Here is a 12,388-nt window from a genome sequence, read left to right as displayed (position 1 = left end):
TCAGGACTACGCAGAAGAGGGAGGGTGGGTGGGAAGTCCAGGCAGATAGGTATTTCCATGATACAGTCAATTACATGCCCAAAATCTTGTTCCAGCTCACCCTCAGTGATAGTGCAGTGGGCGGGGCTCTCTACCGCCCCTTCTTGCTCGACAAAGCACTCCACCGTCGCAGATGTAGTGGCCGGCTCTCGCACCTGGTCGGATGATATGACCCCATCGGCGCTCCACACTGCTGTCGCTCCGGGCTCGGGCTTCCCGTCTACGATGGGCTCATAATCCGTGGGTCGGGGTGGCTGGCTGGGCTCTGGGTCTGGAGTGACACTGGCGAGATTCTCCTTGGAACAGGCGGGAAACGAGGATCGGTTTCTCGCCAGTGTCCACTCCACAAACGAGGCAAAATTGGCTCGAGGGCCGTCCTCGGACGACGGCGCTCTGCATGACACGTTTAGACTTGCGTCATAGAACGCGCAGAGCGCGTCGTCCGGGTAGCTGGTGGTGTTAGCTACTAGCTGGAACATTAACGTGTAGCCCTCGAGCGGCAATTCCCCCTGCTTCAGCCGAAGGAGGATGAATTCTGGACGTAGTAGGGGATCCATGGGGGAAACAGAACGGAAACAAAAAGACTGGGAAAAACGAACGAGAAACAAAACGGAGGAGAACATGCCAAAAAAAAAAAAAACCTGTATCGGCCGGTCTTTCTGTCACGATCAGGCAGGAACACACGAACAACGACGTAATAAAAAGACGTACATTTAATAAATCCAATGGGAAACAGGCAGACACAGGAATACGGAGTAGTAACATTAAAGACCGACAGAAAGCAGGGGAAAACACACACATTAAATAGACAGACTGATTACACATCCAGGTGACAACAATAAAGGAGAAACCAAAAACATTCTGAACTGCGGGGGAGAATGGGAGAAACCAACATGAAAGTCCGGGGGTGTGACAATACGTATATACTGTATATTATAACTACATGAACTGACTTCACAATATATTTTTTTTAAGTTGGACAGCTATTTTAATCTTGCTGTGTAAATGTTTTTAAATTCCACTTATTATTTCAATTTTTTTGGCAGTGAATTACACAGACTCTCTTGTGAGAAGTGAATCACAGTTTCAAGGCATGCGATTGGCTGTTTATTGCTGATGTCACACTTGCATGTGCACAAGCTTGAATAAAAACTCAGGATCAAATCTTGATGTTAAAGCGACATATTAAGTTGATGATCAGCATTGTGGTACCAACAAAGCCGAATTGTATTAGTTTAGTTGACTCTGAGTTTGTTCAGCCACCATCATGGTACAAGCCCCTGGTTGCTTAATCATATAAATAAAATCTAGTGGCTTGGCTTATGTGTATCCAGGTTAGTAAAGCCCAGAATTCTTTTTGCCTTATCAATATCTGCCTGGGTGCCATACCCTTAGGTTAATTAAAAAAATTACCTAAACAAGTTATGTGTGCCTGCACCAATATGGCTCAAACAGTTAGAAATGTGCACTACAGTGTGTGTGCCTTTAACAAAAGTTATGTGTGTTGCAAACCGCTAGATATGGAAAAAAATAACACCCAGCAACCACACAGTGGCATGCAGTATTCAGAAAAGCCAGTCAATGTTATGCTGAATGCAACACAGCAAACCACATGCAAAAACGAATGTTCTTATCTTATCTGTATCCGCCTTCAGATAAAAACTGTTGTGGATTTCCTCCTAAACCTAATGAAAATGATTCATTTACTGAAAAGTAAATTTAGCTTATGGAAAATACCTTTTATCACATAAAACATGTTAGTACAAAATGCATATATAATTACTCACCCTCAAGTTGGCAAATCCTCAAGTTCCAAACTCGTAAGACCTTTGTTCATCTTTGGGACACAATTTAAGATATTTTTGATGAAATCAAATAAAATTTGTTAACATACTCAAATCCAATACAGCTTGATTCAGCAGCTATCAGGCTTTCAGAGTTTCAGTTCCATAAACACAAACAAATAAAATATGTATATTTTGCCCCTGAAGTTTTCTTAAAGTTACAAAAGCATTTTTACATGTTTGGATTATTAATTGTTTCTCTGTAAGGCAATACAGAAATGAAAAATCATATTCAAGAAAATGATTCAGAATTCACTCATTTCAGTTTCAGCCTTGAAATTTGATGTTTGACTGTTAGAAATGGGTTAAGATATATTAAATAATTATAACAATAAACAGAGGGATCAAAAGCACATTAAATGTTATTTTATGGTATCTAAATAACTGATGCATGCTCTTTCTCACTGGGTGTGGGATGTGGGTTTCTGGTTTTTGATCATCATCCTGCGTTGGCACGCTTATATAAAGGTTTCAGTCGTAGGTAGAAAACCAGCACATCACACGTAATTTTATAGACCAATCAATCAGTTTTTTTTTAAACTACGTTCACATTTGTCATGTTAATTTTCATGGAAGAACATTCAGAAGACCACTGAAGAGCAAATAAAGGATGGAAACCTCTACTTTCTATAAATTCAAGACATGAAGACAGCAGCAAAATGTAGTTGTGACTGGAGGCAACAGACAGGGAAGTAACACATAAGTTTTTTTTTAATGAAACAAACTGCTTGATTTGATTTTATGGCTATTTATTTATTTATTTATTTATAAAGCCCGTAATAGGCATGTAATAAATGTGTTGTTACAATATTAGACAATATTAGTTGTTAAAATAAAAGTTTGTGACTCCTAATGATTCTATTCAAAAATAACGATCATATATACATTTATTATATAGTTAAACAATATGTGTTTATTTTATAAACTGGCATAATTATTATTTATTTATATTACTTTTTTTTACAATATACATTTTTTTCGTTTTAATTTATTTGTTCTCTTTGGAGGACCTTTGTTAGGCGGCGCTCTCTTGTCAGTTGTCGGCACGAATGATATGGTAAAAATACAATGTTTCTTTACTAAATAATATTTCATGAAATGTTATTTTTTTCCATCAGTAGAAGATATTGTTAATATTAAATAAGTACTGAAGTTTTTATAGATATAACAATGACAGCATGCAGTGCTCCGTGTAAATACAAAGATCGGGCTGTTAGCCTATTAGCATTTGTAGCACAATGTAAATTACTGCGTTTTGCATCTGTGGTTAAACTATAGAGGCTATAAACTGCTGAAATCCTAAATTTACTGCTATTGTTATTTATTATTTATTATTTATACTTGCAGTTTTTGTTGACTTCTTGTTTTGGGCACTTGTTTTTCCATCAAGAAAATCAATCTGTTTAACCACCTAAATTGAGGCTTGTAACAAGGACTTTTAAATATTACAGTTTTGAATATTACTTTATAGCACATACAGTAGCAAACATGCTTTATGTACAACTGGAGGGTGTAACGGTTAAAATTCTGGTCTGGAAATCGAAGGTTAGAAAACCACAAGGTCTGATCGTCATTGCATATGATAAACTAAATAGTATTTTCAATGCCTTCAGGGCAGAGTCATTATGAAACATGTAGTTTAAACATATATGGTTTCTTTTGAGGAGTTCAGGTCTTCATTACGGGGATCAAACTCCCTTATAATTCACACTCTGGATAACTACTACTGCTAGCTACCATTTTATTTGTATTTGTTTTCAGGGTTCAATATTCTGCATCCCCCATAATGCCACAGTTGGTCAAATTAAGGTATTTATGTTGTCTTTGTGAAATGGTTGTCTATGGTATTTCCATATGAAGTCAGAAAATGTCTGACTCATTATTATTTTTAATGCAGTTTACAGCATAGCATTTGACAGTTAACCCTAATGGATAGTAATTTACTTTTAAAAATAACATTAAAGTGGATTTGGTAAAATAAATTAAAATTTCATGTCTTTATATCATATTATCACACACTTTATATTATATACTGTGTAGATTAGTTGATCAAAGTATTAAAGAGGTTAATTACTGATTACTAATATAATCACTAATGACAATAATATGTTCTTAAATTCTTAAAAGTAATTCATGACATTAACAAATGCAATGGTTTGTTTAGACCCCTGTCCAGTGTGTGGAGAACCCTATAGGATCAGGTGGGGTGATAATATGTGACTGGGAGACATTCACCATGAACAAACAACACTTGGTAGGTTTGCATGCTTTACTACTTCCACTCCATTACTAAATGACTAAGATATTAGTATATTAAAAGACTGGTTTTGTCTTCTGCAGGGGGCAGTTTGTGATCACAAAGCTTCTAAATACAATAAAATCTTCCCTTTAGAAGTGAAAAACTCCGTCAGACCAATTCTATTGTAATGGCAAGTGAAGACAACAAAGTGAAATGCCTTCCAAGACCTTAACATCTCACCATTTATACTTCACATAAAAACATTTCACAATAATCTGTGTCTTCTGTGTCTTTTAAGAGGTCTATGTAGCAACTTACAATATGTCAATATGAATATGTCCCTGCCTGAATAAAAGAGCTAGATATTCAAACCACACTGCCAGCACACTAATGTCAAGTTCACAGAAACATAGTGAGTACACCTCAAAATAGAGGACTATAACTATATATATATATATATATATATATATATATATATATATATATATATATATGTTTAAATATTACAATATTACAATTAAATGAAAATGCATTTATAGTTTAAATTTATATTAAATACAGTTAGTTGAACTTTATGTAAATTTTTGACCCACTTAAGTAGGACTTAGTACATCTTTATATGTAATGTCTAACTACTACCTATGAATACTGACAAGCATTTATGGTAAACTTAAATATACTTCAGACTAATCTATATTGAAATTTGTACGTCATGCATTTACATATATTTGTAATTAAACTTTTGTAACAATGAATCAGCTAAATTTAGAATATATCAAACTATAATCAAGTAAATTACAAGTGCTTTAGTATTTAGTCAAAACATCACAATAAGTGCACTTGGCAAAATGTTTCAAACATAATTAAAATGCACTTTAAAGTAAAACTTCAAATTTTATACTGCTTAAGGTTGTTAATAGTCATGGATGTGCACTCTTTCAGTACACGTGACTTTTTATTTCAATAATATTATGTTATTTGCAATTTGCATTCATTTTAGATACAACAATTGGAGTAAACTACAAGTGCACATTAAAGGGATAGTTCACCCAAAAATGAAAATTTGATGTTTATCTGCTTACCCCCAATGGCCGCTATACCCACAATCTCTGTGCACTGTGTAAACAATGAGTGTCGTATACATGTCGTATACAACGCTTCCGGCGTTTGAGTATTCTCCGACAGAGCGCGTGCACATGTGACGTCACTGATGCCAAACTCGTGCTCAGGACAGATGGATGTGGCTGTGTATCAAAGGTAAAAAATTATATTTTTTAAATGAAACCTTTTAAAGGTTTGGTGCCCATCCACGTCCATGATAAGGCTGGCAGACTGCACCGGTTTTCATTAAAAATCTTCGTTTGTGTTTTTCTGAGGAAACAAAATCACCTACATCTTGGATGCCCTGGGGGTAAGCAGATAAACATCAAATTTTCATTTTTGGGTGAACTATCCCTTTAACAACAATTAGACCTATGTTCACTATATTTGCATACCTTTATATTGTTATGTTTGGTTAGCATGTTGGTCTTCTGCAGGTTTGCCACATTATTGTGAATCAATGACTAATGCATTTTTGAGATTTTCATTCAATCAAATGGATTCAACCAAGCGGGAAGGCAGTTTCATCAATGTTAACTATTAAGAAATTTCACTTCTCAAAAAAACAATTCCCATAATAGCTTACTAATAAAAGGGAAATTTAACTTTTTTTTGTAACTACAAAAAACCCCTTCATAATAGGTATTCATAATGAAATAATAAAATTAGGACATTTAACCTGATGCTGTCCAATTTCTTGGTTCTTATAACTTTCTAAAATAAATTATTGGCTTGTTGGAGCATGTATAAAGTTCATACCAATGAATTACTGAACATTTGGGAGGAGTCCTGACTCCTGTGCGCTTCTAGATCATTGAGGATATATCTGAAGCCTGTCAGTCTTTTCCAGGCAGTGACAGAGGAATCATCTTCACAAATCATTTTTTCGGCTTTACTTTATTTGTATTTTTCTACTATACTATATTAATTTCGGTATTGGATTTCTTATGCATCTTTTGGCAATTGCATCAATTCAGCATATTGCTGAACATCGCAATGAAGGTTTGGGTCGAGAATGTGCTTTGCAGGTGAAGCCAAGGTCACATCTACAAGGTTAACCAAAGTCTACAACGATATGAAAGGTAACACACAGACTTAAAACTGTTTTCTGGACATGCTGGACATTCATTGATACAAATGATCCATGTTACTCAAACTTTGAGTATTGGTTCTGTGGTTTTGTACAAAGACTTAACCTTAAGGCTCTCTATCAGCATCTATAGTGGAAACTTAAAGTTCAAGAATAAAGTAACATGCAGAAGATTTTAAATAAACCGAGCTTTAACACTGTTTTTCTGTCTGAATCTGATGGTTTGATGTGCAAAAATTATTTTTAGCTTTTAGGGAAGTGCCCTCAAAGGGCTGCCTTCAGGGGTTGATAAGTTGTGTGTATGCTGCCCCAGCGACCAGTTAAAGATAAAATATTTGGACTTTTTGGAAATATTTTTCTGACAATGTATCAAGTGTAATTGACTGGCTGAAAAGGCAAAATATATATCCATAATATATCGTCTGAACAAGTAAGTGTTCTTCTTTTTCTACATGACATAGAAGACATGACGTAAACACGCAAAAGACCTAAAGTGTATTGAATCATGATACCGAGTGTGAACGTACCTTGCATATCTCATCTCGGTTTGTGTCCGAAATCTGGGGTCAGTTAGCCGATGCTCACAACAGGTTGTCAATGAGAGTCAATAGGGCATCGAAGAAGCCATGTAAATAAATCACTGTTTTACGCCATTTACGAGGCACAAAGTAGCTCCACACTTCATTGGTAGACTTCCAAGGGCCCTGACATTTAAAACGAGACATTGAGAACTTTGAAAAAGCACCGGTAGTTTATTTACAAGTAGATTTATACAGGCATTTTCCACCAGGAACAGACCGGTCGCCGCCATCTTAAATTTAGTCACGATAAGTCGAGTGTCGAGCACTAAGGAAACTACAACCTGATAAGTTGATAACCTGATAAAGTTCCTTGGTGCTCGACACTCGACTTATCGTGACTAAGTTCAAGATGGCGGCGACCGGATTTTCTCTTCCAGGTACTGTCTGTATAAATCTTCTTGTAAATAAACTACCGGTGCTTTTTCTGAGTTCTCAATGTCTCGTTTTAAATGTCAGGGCCCTTGGAAGTCTACCAATGAAGTGTGGAGCTACTTTGTGCCTCGTAAATGGCGTAAAACAGTGATTTATTTACATGGCTTCTTCGATGCCCTATGGACTCTCATTGACAACCTGTTGTGAGCATCGGCTAACTGACCCCAGATTTTGGACAGCAGGACACAAACCGAGATGAGATATGCAAGGTACGTTCACACTCGGTATCATGATTCAATACACTTTAGGTCAAAATCACACCGGAGTTCTCCTTTAAGCTTAAACATTCACATCGAGTGCTGCCGTCATTCTCCAACCACAAGCTGAAGCAAGTAGCAGCAGTTGATTTTAAGATTAACACAGGAGTTCTACTGTAATAGCAAAGTTTGAGATTGTAAATATTTCACAAGAAAACGTGCTGAGTGGTGAAACGGCTAAAACACTAGGCTTAGTCATTTTGGCTTGATGCATTGCAACAAATTAATCTGACAAAGAAAAAAGCTCCAATGATGCAATAAAAAAATCTACCAGTTGGTTAGATGATTATACAGAGTTGGTGCATACTATGGCAACTTTGATGGGCAAATACACAATCAAAATTGACCCACATAAAAAAAAGGCATTTTGTATGCGTCCAGTCCATCGGACTGTAGTTCATCCAGTCCGACATCAACCAGCGGCATTCAAAAAAAAAAAAAAAAAAAAAAAAAAAAATAGGGAAACTACATCAAAGTATACCAATCGAGTGGGTGAGTGCAATAGTAACCAGTGTTCTAAATGGCAAGATAAGAATTTGCATCAATCCGAGTGATTTAAATTAGGCCATAAATCGAGAGCACTACCCGATGCACACCATTTAAGTAATCCCTGCAATTCCAGGCACTAAAGTCTTCTCAGTCCTGGATGTGAAATCTGGGTTCTTGCAGATAGAACTGGACAAAGCATCATCTTTGTTGACAACTTTCAACACATCCTTTGGGAGGTTGAGGTGGCTGAGGCTTCCTTTTGGCTTTAAATGTGCACCTGAGATTTTTCAGTTGAATTTTGGTTGCATTAGTGAAATAGTGAAAACACTATTTTTCTGTTTAACACTGCAAAGCTGCTTTGACACAATCTCTATGTATAAAGTGCTATAAAAAATAAAGGTGACTTGACATACTTTTGTCCAATTCTCTAGAATGCCAATGTAATGCTATAGTATTAATATGTGTTCTCGAAGGAATTACCCAAAAAAAAAAAAAAAAAAAAAAAAAAAAAAATCCATACATTTGATTATATTGAGGAACCTGCTTTTTGAGGAACCTGCTAGTTTAATTAACAAATCATGTCTCATAGCTATGACATTAGCTAAGGGACAAATACACCCATATGTGACCCTGGACAACAAAACCAGTCATAGGGTAATTTTTTTTTTTTTTTAATTGAGAATTATACATATAGAACAATATTTGGCCAAGATACAACTATTTGAAAATCTGGAATCTGAGTGCAAAAAAAAAGAAAAAAAAAAATCTAAATACTGAGAAAAAAAATTGTCAAAATAAAGTCCTTAGCAATGCATATTACAAATCCAAATTAAAGTTTTGATATTTACGGTAAAAAATTCTTCATAAAACATGATATTTACCTAATATTCTAATTATTGATAATTTTGATCCATACAGTGTATTGTTGGCTGTTGCTACAAATATACCTGTGCCACTTACGACTAGTTGGTTTTGTGGTCCGGGCTCACATATGACACAGCAGCACCATAAAAAATAATCACACTATACAAAAATACTCAACAGTGCACAATAAATAAATAACAAAATAAAATACTGAGTGCAAGCACACTGTTAGGGTAGCGTGCTGGACAAACGAGACGATAGACGAGATACAAATAAGACAGACTTATAAAGGATGTGAACTAAACAGGTGAAGGGAATTACACTGATGAGGGATGAACCAAAAAACACAGATCAACAGGGGGAGACAACGGGAGAAACCATGTACAAAACAGACGTGAATGTGACACATACATTACATGAAAGTACCAATATGAATTACAGAAAACAATCCTTGGTCTGTGTGATGTTACACAGCAAAGAATCTGGGAATGGCTTGATTTGAGAAAGGGGTTATTATTTATAGAGATTTAAAAAAAAAAAAAAAACTGGATGGATTTTTATCATTATAGGGAGAATGTGTACACATACTGGCAAAACACATTTATGTGTGTTACAACATGTAAAGGTGATTATTGCATCCGATGACCCCTTTAAAATGTTTTTTTTCCCCTAACATAAATTAATTAATAAATTAAGAAAAGAAAATAGGCTTTATAGTGATTAGGACTATGAGACCTAGATTAGTTTATTTGTAAATTGTTCAGTTTATTCAGTTTAACCCTGATCATGGAGGAACTGAGAATTGATGAATCCTTAGTTTCTACAGGCAAGACCACATTTTTGGAAATTTCCAGTATTATCCCTGAAAAAATGTCCTTGCAGGGCCCATGCTGACTTTTTGCGGGCACAATGGGTTAGGGCCAGCCCACACCAGACCTAAACAGGCCCAGTGAGGGCTTGCCCAGGTAAGGCCCACTGCTTTAGGCTCACTGCAGGCTTTCTGTGACAGGCCACACTAGTGGACTGTTCACATTAATCCCATGATGGCCCAGTGTGGGCCAGCCCAACAACTTGTATCGTTTGAGCCCATGCATGTTTTGTAATGCAACTAGGAGAACGCATTCTTTAGACACTCTGGAGCTGGAATGGCTCAAACTAAAAGAGACCATTTCAGTACCTGTTGTTTCATATAGGCCAGGGATTCTCAAATCTGGTTCATGAGATCCACTTTCCTGCAGAGTTTAGGTCTAACCTCAATCAAACTGTGCATGCTTACCAATGTCTTCAGGATCATTAGAAAATCTCAGGTTGATGAGTTTGATCAAAGTTGGAGCTAAACTCGGCAGGAAAGTGGATCTCACATCACGAGCAAGATTTGAGGTATAACAGACATGAGCCTGTTAATAAGAATTTTGTGGGCATTTTTCTTCCTTATCACTAGGGGTGCTAGAGTGGTTTAGGTTTCCTTTAGTAAAGCCATGTGGGTGGAGGGAATTAGCAAGAGCAAGCAGCCATAGCCAGCATGGCTCACCTGCTAAACACATTGTGCTGTGTCCTGGTTGGAAACCCTGCTGAAAAAAATAGGTAAAACCAGCCAGGCTGGTTGACTGGTCGTAGCTGGTTTAAGCTTGAAGTTGCTGGTTTCAGCTGGTGGTTTCCCAGCCTGACCAGCTAAGACCAGCTTGACCAGGCTGGGAAAATGGCCAAAACCCCTCTAAAACCAACCAGCTGACCAGCTACGACTAGTTAAAACCATGCTGGTTGACCAGCTAAAACCAGCCAACCAGCCTAGGTGGGTTTTACCTGTTTTTTTCACCAGGGAAATATGTGTCATTTCAAGCCCAGGAAAAGTCTGACTGTTCCAGGAAAAGATTCAAAGCTTCGAGAGTGTTGAGAACAATGCCATGGTGCTTATTTAAAACAGCAGCCAGAAGCCTGTGTAAGAAGCTCTGTCAGATGAAGCAACCACCACACACTCCATAGTTTCAGTTATGTGTATAAAAGCCTTACACGTTTGTATTTAATTTGTCCATTAAATAAAATAATTTGCCCATTAAAGTGTGAACTTAAAATGTAATATGAGCTTACATGATTTAATATGATGTACGCTCTCTCAACACACACATAGTGAATAGGGACATTGTGTGATAGCTGTCATTTATAGACGTTTTTCCTGAACGCGGAAGTAAGTCCGACTCTTTACTGAAAGAATGCTTGGCATTTCCGGTCTCCATTGTTTCTAGTCAAATGGTCGTATATTCCGAGCTAATAATCTAATGTTAAACCTATTAAAATGTTTTTAAATAGCACACGGCTCCATAGCGCCATCACTTTGCAATGTCGCAAAGACCGTCATTTGTCAGTGCCTCACTTTAATGAGTGTGTAGATGACACGAAGCTGCGGACGTTAGCTACATTAAAAACAGATAGAGCCTATTTGAATGGGTTCCTATGGATACCGGAACAGAAAAGCATTCAATCTGACGTTAGAATTCGTAATGGCGGCGCTCATAGTTTACTCAGGAAAAAGGTCTATATTTACATTAGGGCCGGTGTTAAGCCAAATTCTGACCCCCGCCAGATTACTACCCCCCCTAGTATTGGTAGGTTTAGGATTGGGTGTGGGGGAGGGGTTAGGATTAGGGGTGGGGTTAGGATTAGGCAATCAGGTAGTGATTTCAACGAGAGGGGGTAATAATTTGGCAGGGGTCGAAAATGGGCACAACACTGGGACTCGATTAAAAAAAATAATCTAATTAATTAGAGGCTTTGTAATTAATTAATCGAAATTAATCTTATATAAATGTTTGACCTGAGAACAGTGAGAAGTAAGTTTTTTCATATGGAGTTTTAGTATACCATTGAATAATGACTGGATACATAAGCTTAAGCAACAAAATATTGTTTATTTTTGTTCAACCAAGTCCAACAGACCAGTGCAATATTGCCATTAAGTGTAGCAATAGGATATTTAGAAATATAGTAGCCTACATTTCAGAAATTCGGGTACCCAATAGGTAGGTAGACCTTCTGTAAACTGTCGGGCTAACGTCCACGCTAGCTGCTAAATGTTTAGCATTGAGGTGATACTTGAGGCTCGATGTGCTGCGGTGATATGCGAATTCCTTGTTGCATAGCTTGCACACTAGAGTGCGGATCGGGCCACATTTTTTCTGTCCGAGCCCGGCCCGCGTCCGACAGAGCAGTAACCAAACCCGACCCGAGCCCGACAGGCATTAAGATATTTATGTCCGAGCCCGATCCCAGCCCGACACAGTTAAAATCTTTTTTTTTTTTTTCATACTAATGACACATGCACTTTTTTGTGTGGAAAGCCCGCTTTTATTAAGCAACTGTAGGAAAGTGTTCGGAAATGTCAACAGATGAGCGCATCAGTGCATACGGGGCAAAAAGTGCCGTTATAACACAGGCGCACTATCGCGCTGATGTGA

This window comes from Garra rufa, chromosome 19 (assembly GCF_049309525.1).
Source record: "Garra rufa chromosome 19, GarRuf1.0, whole genome shotgun sequence".
Classification (NCBI taxonomy): domain Eukaryota; kingdom Metazoa; phylum Chordata; class Actinopteri; order Cypriniformes; family Cyprinidae; genus Garra; species Garra rufa.
The sequence above is the reverse complement of the archived record's forward strand: the minus strand, read 5'-3'. Positions refer to the sequence as shown.